Source organism: Lycium barbarum, chromosome 8 (assembly GCF_019175385.1).
Source record: "Lycium barbarum isolate Lr01 chromosome 8, ASM1917538v2, whole genome shotgun sequence".
In the NCBI taxonomy this organism is placed as follows: Eukaryota; Viridiplantae; Streptophyta; class Magnoliopsida; order Solanales; family Solanaceae; genus Lycium; species Lycium barbarum.
The window spans coordinates 10,006,574-10,014,054 of NC_083344.1; the positions used below are offsets into that span (position 1 = coordinate 10,006,574).

Here is a 7,481-nt window from a genome sequence, read left to right on the forward strand (position 1 = left end):
CGACAGTTGTGTAAAGAGACCATACAGGTCGATGTGTTTTTATGCTTTATTTTTAAAGATTTTATTGTGACTAAAGGATTTCTTTGAATTAACGATAAGGGAGAAGTTCCTGATTTGACGAAAGAGTTTTATTGAAAAGTATTTTTTACCTGACAAAAGCGTCATTTCGTAGATTAAAGGTTCACAAAAAGTGGTGACTCCTGGATGGAATAGTAGTATGGCACTCAGCCGAGTAGGGTCTTGGGTGTCAGTCGCAGCCCTCCGTTTGGGTCGTGAAAGCTGGTGTTTATATTTTACCTGCTGACAATTTCCACACTTAGCCACGAAATCAACTTTCTCTTTTCATTCGATGCCACCAATAGTGCAGTCTCAAATCACGGTACATCTTAGTTGCCCCCCGATGAATAGAATAGCGACAGCTATGAGCCTCAGACAAGATAAACTGAATCAAATCTCCGACATGAGGAACACACACGCATCCTTTAATCCTCAAAATGCCCTTAGAACCAATCACGTCCTCCTTGGCCTCACCCCTCAAGACTCTATCTCGAATTTTTCTCAACTGAGCATCCTTAAACTGATAAGTCTAGATCTAGTCCAATAAAGATGAACTCACCTCTACACAAGACAAAACCCTGCCTGGGTTGAAATATCAAGGCGAATGAAATTGTTGGCCCGAGTATGAACCTCCATGGCCAACGAACGCTCAGAAACCACCAAACAAACTAAACTCCCTATACTCACTGTCTTGCGACTCAAGGCATCGACAACAACATTGGCTTTCCCGGGATGATAAAAAATAGAGATATCATAGTCCTTCAGGAGCTCCATCCGTCGGCATTGCCTGGAATTAAGATCTCTCTTGGTAAACATATGCTGAAGACTACGGTGATCGGTGAAAACCTGGCCCTCCACAGGTAAAGCTAAGATCGGGGCTAAAGTCAAAAGAAGCTTGAGCTTTTGAAAGCTCTCCTCACAATCATCTGACCGGGTCACAAAAAGAGAATATCCTTCTGAGTCAATCTGGTCAAGGATAAAGCAATCACAGCAAAACCCTTCATAAAGTGTCAGTAGTAGCTGGCAAACCCTACAAAATTACGAACCTCAGTAACAATAGTGGGCCTCACCTAACCTCTCAGTAACTTAATCTTATATGGGTCAAACATAATCCCTCCTTAGACACAACATGGCTCAAGAATGCTACGGACTCTAACCAAAACTCACACATCGAAAACTTAACAAACGAGTTATGCTTCCTTAACAATCCAAGAATAGTATGAAGATGGATCTTATGCTCCTCTTTACTCTTGGAATACACCAAGATATCATCAATAAACACAATCACGAAGGAGTCAAGGAATGGAGATGCAACAGTCGTGTCACGCACATGAGCCAGATAGGCTAAATACCCCTTATTTACTAACTTCTTCGATTGAAGGAAGGAAATAATCTTCTTTGGAGCGGGACAAGAAGTACCCCTCCACTCAATCCTAGGAATGCCCGGCATGGCTAAGGTTATTAGCATGGCGTGACACTCCAAGATCGCGTGATAAGAAGAAAGGTAGGACATACCCAAAATAATATCAAAGTCCACCAATCAAGAATTATCAAATCTATCCAAGTGTCATACCCCATAAAAGTAACCAAACATAACCGATAAACGCAATCCACAACAACAGAATCTCCAACTGGAGTAGACATATAATATGCTATCACATGTAATGTTATCACAAAGAAAATTCCAACCAATGGCATGATATGCACACACATACGAATAAGTGGATCCAGGATCAAACAACACAGGTGCTACTTTATGACGGATAAAAATAGTACTTGAAATCACAGCATCTGAGGCCTTTGCCTCGGGCCTACCCAAAAATGAGTAATAATGGGCCCACCACGTCCCGTCTGAGATCCGCCTCTCAAAATATGGGAACCACCTCTAACTGCTTGGGATCCACCTCTAGAACCATGAGAACTATCGCGGCCTGACTGAGCGCCGCTCCTCTGAGAAGCACCACCTCGACCACCAGATGGTGTCGGGGTCGTCGGTGGCTAATAATCCCGCCTGGGTTTGGGACATATCCTCGCAACATGCCTAACCTCCCCACAAGCATAATAGGTCAAAAAAGTTGGAGGCTGATAAACTGAAACTGAGGACCCAGATGAAACAACCCTGTCTATCAGTCGAGAAATAGAAATCTTGGGAGCTCTCTGTCTGGGTGGTTCAATGGGGAAAGCCTGCAAAGGTGAATGCACAGGGCGGCCAAAATATAGCTGATACTACCTAGATGGCTGACCGGCACCCCTCGAATTAGAACCTTCATAACTCCCAGTATGATGTTGTCTCTTATCACTATCACCAAACGCATGAGCCTTAGTGCCCTCAACCAAAGAAGCATGCTCAACAATACGGGGAGCCATAGCTGCAGCGGGGTGTGCTACCCGAGTAAATCTCTGCTCAGGGGTATGTGCCCTAACTCTGGTTTGTGAACCTCAGTCAGGAGTAGTAATACCAACGATAGCCTGCTAGGCATCTAAATGAAGTAAGACTCTGGCCATAGTATCTTACATAGCCTGATTAGAAATAACCTCAGGCTGTGTCCGTGCTGAGGCCACACCTTCCTCTGCGGCCTGGTCTCAATCATGCAGCTACTCAGGCTCTGGAGACGAAGATCTCTCATGTTGTTGTCCTACTGCAGGAGCCCTACCCAGGACTGGGGCTGCCCCGCAGCCTCTAGCTCTGTCGCGCCCTCTGGCAATCGCTTGCCCTCTGGTGCCAGCTGCGATTGCAGGCTCTGGCGCCTGACCTCGTGCTATAGTAGCTCGAGTCCTTACCATCCGTAAGAGAATAGATAAGAGTCAGATACCAATTTGATTTTTTCAGATACAAATTAGAATAAAGTAGCACGAAAGCATGAAAGAAAGTGAGATTTTCTAGATATCCTATAGCCTCTCGCAGATAAGTACGGAGCTCATCATACCGATCCATGAGACTCTACTAGACACGCTCTTGTATAGACTGGGTAACCTCGGGCTTGGATGCCAACTTGTCATGACCCAATTTGGCTAAGCCGTGCGGGCACTTACCTTTCCCACCTCGGTAAGAGAACCCTCAACCCAAAGAAAGTAAATACATAAATAAATAAATCAATTTAAGTGGAAGAGACTAATCACGTAAGTCTTACGATACTATAATAGAAATAGTGCGAAAATAAGAAAATACCCCCAGGGTCTGGTCTAATCCATACAAGAGCATCTAATGAAAAATATACAAGTCTGGAATATAAAAATACATCAAATATATCTATGTCTCAAAATAGGAAAAGTACGACATAATTAGAGGAGTCTTCAAGACAGCGAACGTCTTGTGCTCACCCTGGAAACTCGAAGTTATACTGATGGTGACTATCAGCCACGAGAGATGGAAGCAGATCCAACCTGGAACTCTGCATTCATAAAAGACTACAGCAATTGCATTATTGTTTTTTATCGTCCAGGTAAAATTATTGTAGTAGCAAACTGCCATTTACTTTATGAGCCTATTTGGACATGATTTGAAATCAGATTGATTTGAAGTTAAAATTGTGTTTGGACATGTACTTTGAATTTCTTATATTGTATTTTTTCATAAATATGAAAACCCTATAATTTGTGAAAACTATCAGAACTTTCCCAACTCTTACACAATCTTACCAAATGGGCAAACCATAATTCATAAACAATGTATTGGAATGTCCTAAGGTCATCCGCACAAGCGCCCCTCAAATTTGTGGTCTTTAACTTTTCCTTTCAACATTTAACAGCGCAATATAACTTAAATTTGGCTCGGCAAAGTTTATGTTTTGCTAATTTGGCAGAAAGCACCAGATGTGACTCATTCTTCATTGAAGCTACAAGCTTGCCGCAAAAGAATATATCCACAATGAAGAATGGCAAAAGGGGTACTCCAAATTTGGGGATTCGAGTTAGGAAAGGGTCTTTCACCTTTGATCCGTGATGATTTGTTTTGTGATTTCTATTAAGTTGTATACTTAGTCTTTTTTGTGAGCTCAAACTGTATGAGAGAGTCCCTCCTCTTTTCTTTATCTTCCGTTAATAGGTCATTTTTAGATTAGTCGAGGAGTTCTCCTCTCCTATGTATCATTTGCCTTATCAATAGAACCCTAATGGGAAATCTTTACAAAAAAGGAAAAAACTGAATTGATTAATATTACGTAGCTGGATAGAAGTATTGAAACTTTAAATAAGCATGTCTTTTAAATTATAAATACTTGACTTATAACCACATTAGTGTTTACCGAATGCATAAATAAGCAAAAAGATATTTATAAATCAATTTGATCAGCTTATAAACGCAACGAAACACCCTCAAAACCTTTTAATGTCTGCTTATGTAGATTTTAATAGCGGGTCGTGACATATTTTATGAAGATGGTCTGACCTTGCTTCTATGTTGTGTATATTTCGAACAAACTATACGTCTTGTGTCTTTTTACGTTGTTAATATATAAAATCTTGGAGTAAGTCATTTAAATGTTTTGGTTGGACTTTTATCATGCGTAGTAATGTCATATTCAAATGTCGTGTATAAATAAAAAGCATAGAAGCTGTCTTAGCTTAGTGGTAGAGTGCATGGACTTTAACCACGTGGTCGTGGGTTTCTTAAATTTAAATATGACATGTACAAATTCTTGGAAATCAAAATGGAGCGTTAACTCATAAATCAATAGTTGAGTTGTAACATTATTAAAGGGAAAAAAACAAAACAACCGGAGGTGTATTTTAATCGAAACTTGCAAAAAATAAAATATAATTATATGAATAATCATAGGAAGTTTTTTTTGTTTTCCGCACGATATTTGATACCCTCTTTGAGATCCAACTAATTTTGAGTCAGAAGCATCGCTTTAGAGGTGAAACGCTCTCTACCAAAGGTGATTCAATTCTCAAAACTTGAACCCGAGACCTTTGATCAAGTGTGTGAAGTACTTGCCATCCTACATACTACTAGATTTTAATACTAATAGGATGAAAAGAACTTGAATTAGCTACGAACTTTCTCACTAATCCGTCACTAATTGTCTCTTAGCCAATAGAATGTTATGATAGCCCGTCACTAAATAGGACTAGCGACGAATTTGTAGTTTAGCTACAAAAAATTTCCATGGCTAATTCATGTTTTAGTAGTATATAAATAAGAAATTAACCTACCTGTAAGAACTGCAATATTAGTGGTATTTCTCTATATTTTCCAAGAAAGTTCGAATATTACCATCTAGCTACAACTGATTCTTTTACTGATCTAAATAATGACTGTGAGATAAAGTGAAATTGACCGAAAGTAAATTTTGTAATGGTAATGTTTTATGGATTGTGTATTGATCTAAATGGTAATGGCAATGTTTATGGAAAGTGGATCATTTCCTCCCCTAAATGAGATAATTTTATTGATAATTTAGGTGGGTACCTAATGACTTTCTTGAATTGATGAAATTATTAGCCTCATGTATTCCTTATCATTTTATTTTTAAATTAAAGATGTAACAACGCATGTTGATATATGGGATAGTAACAACCTATATAATTAATCATTACATTTTTTGACATGCGTCTTTCTTATTTTTTGTAATTGGGTGTTCAACTATTGATTGAGCTTTAGCACATATTTCCTAAGAAATAAAAGTCTTTGTTGATAAATGATCTTATTGAAAGTTTAAATTATCTTAGTTAAGGCTAACCATCCGAACAGTCCCATAATTGTTGCAACCCACATTCCACTTTCTCCGTTTTTTTGTTTCTCTATTTTTTTTTTTTTTGTTATCTTTATACAATGAATATTTATATTCTTATTTTTCCACAAAAATGTTCTTTCAATAATGCTTGTTTGAAGGGAAAATTATCATTCTAACTTTTGATTACTATTTTGGTCTTTCAACTTTTAACTTTCGGATTTCACACTTGTAGAATAATACAAATAGATATATAGCATAGAAAGAACTATAGTTTCTATTTATTTTAAATAACTCAATTCAAATAAATGATTACTCATCAATTAACATCAATAATAACCACTTTTTTCCATTAATTTGCTTAACAAACTATTTGGCATGTACAAAGGCTTTGATTACTTCCTGCAGCAGCACAAGTACAACTATGAGGCATCTTACTTGCTGGCCAGTGAAATAGAGCCAGATTGCCACAACTAATGTTAGCACATGTGTCATTAGCCGTGAAGGTTCCAGGGCAAAACTGTTGACCTGACATAAAAGAATGAGAATACTACATATTAATCAATATTCCTAAAAAGATGAATAATGACAATAAACATTCAAAGACATACTTGTAGAAAAAAAAATTGCATATGCATTGAAGAAGAAATCATACCTAGCGAAGGGTCAAACAAAGTGAAAAATATTGACATGGAGAAAAGAAACAACATAATGCAACTCTTCATGTTTTTTTTCACTATTGTACTTTTGTATGATATGAAAGGACTCTTGTATGATATGAAAGTATGAATTGTTGATGTCATTTAGGACTCTTATATAGGCTTGAATAAAAATATGAAATTATGGTGTTAGCTAAAATAAGGCTAGTAAATCTATAATATTTAAATTACTTGCTAAAAATTACAAATGAAATTATGGCAGTAGTTCAAATCTGGCTAGTAATCTTTTAATATATATATATATATATATATATATATATATATATATATATATATATGATGTCATTTAGGACTCTTATATAGGCTTGAATAAAAATATGAAATTATGGTGTTAACTAAAATAAGGCTAGTAAATCTATAATATTTAAATTACTTGCTAAAAATTACAAATGAAATTATGGCAGTAGTTCAAATCTGGCTAGTAATCTGTTAATAATTAGATTACTATATCTATATATATATGTATATATATATATATATTTCAAATAAGGCTAGTAATCTTGTAATATTCAATTGCTTGCTAAAATATAAGACACAATGCCAATCAAGTATCTACCTGTATAATTTTGTTTTTGGTAAGTATTCCTACCAATAAATTATATATATATATATATATATATATATATATATATATATATATATATATATATATATAATGTTATTTAAGTGGATTCTTGCTTTTTGTTTAGACATAATACCTCTGGGCCCTTTTAAACTTGCCACCTTTTATAAAGTATCATAAATGAAGATAAAATTTTGAGTTTAAAGTAGATTCCAGAAAAAGAAATTTAATGAGTTGTAGATAAATTATTTATATATAATAAGTGAATTGTTTAACACAAATACAAGATGCATGACAAATATAATGAGTAATTTAACGGCAGATAAAAATGATTAAATAGATTTTCATGGAGAAGGGGGTATGCAAACAAAAATAAATGATAAAGAAGAAAGGAATTTTTTATATAAAAAAAAAACTGCAAAACAAAAGAAATTAAAACAGTGGCATGAGCTCAATAGCATGTGCATT

At 36.0% G+C, this 7,481-nt stretch overlaps 1 long non-coding RNA gene across 1 annotated transcript; it reads right to left on the reverse strand.

Moving 5' to 3' along the window:
• Positions 1-6,061: 6,061 nt before the first annotated feature.
• LOC132604995 (uncharacterized) lies at positions 6,062-6,519 on the reverse strand. The gene is made up of 2 exons (XR_009568959.1): positions 6,388-6,519; positions 6,062-6,260 (listed from the first exon to the last, which is right to left on the reverse strand). It is a non-coding gene; the product is annotated as an uncharacterized LOC132604995 (long non-coding RNA).
• Between the last annotated feature and the right edge of the window lie 962 nt (positions 6,520-7,481).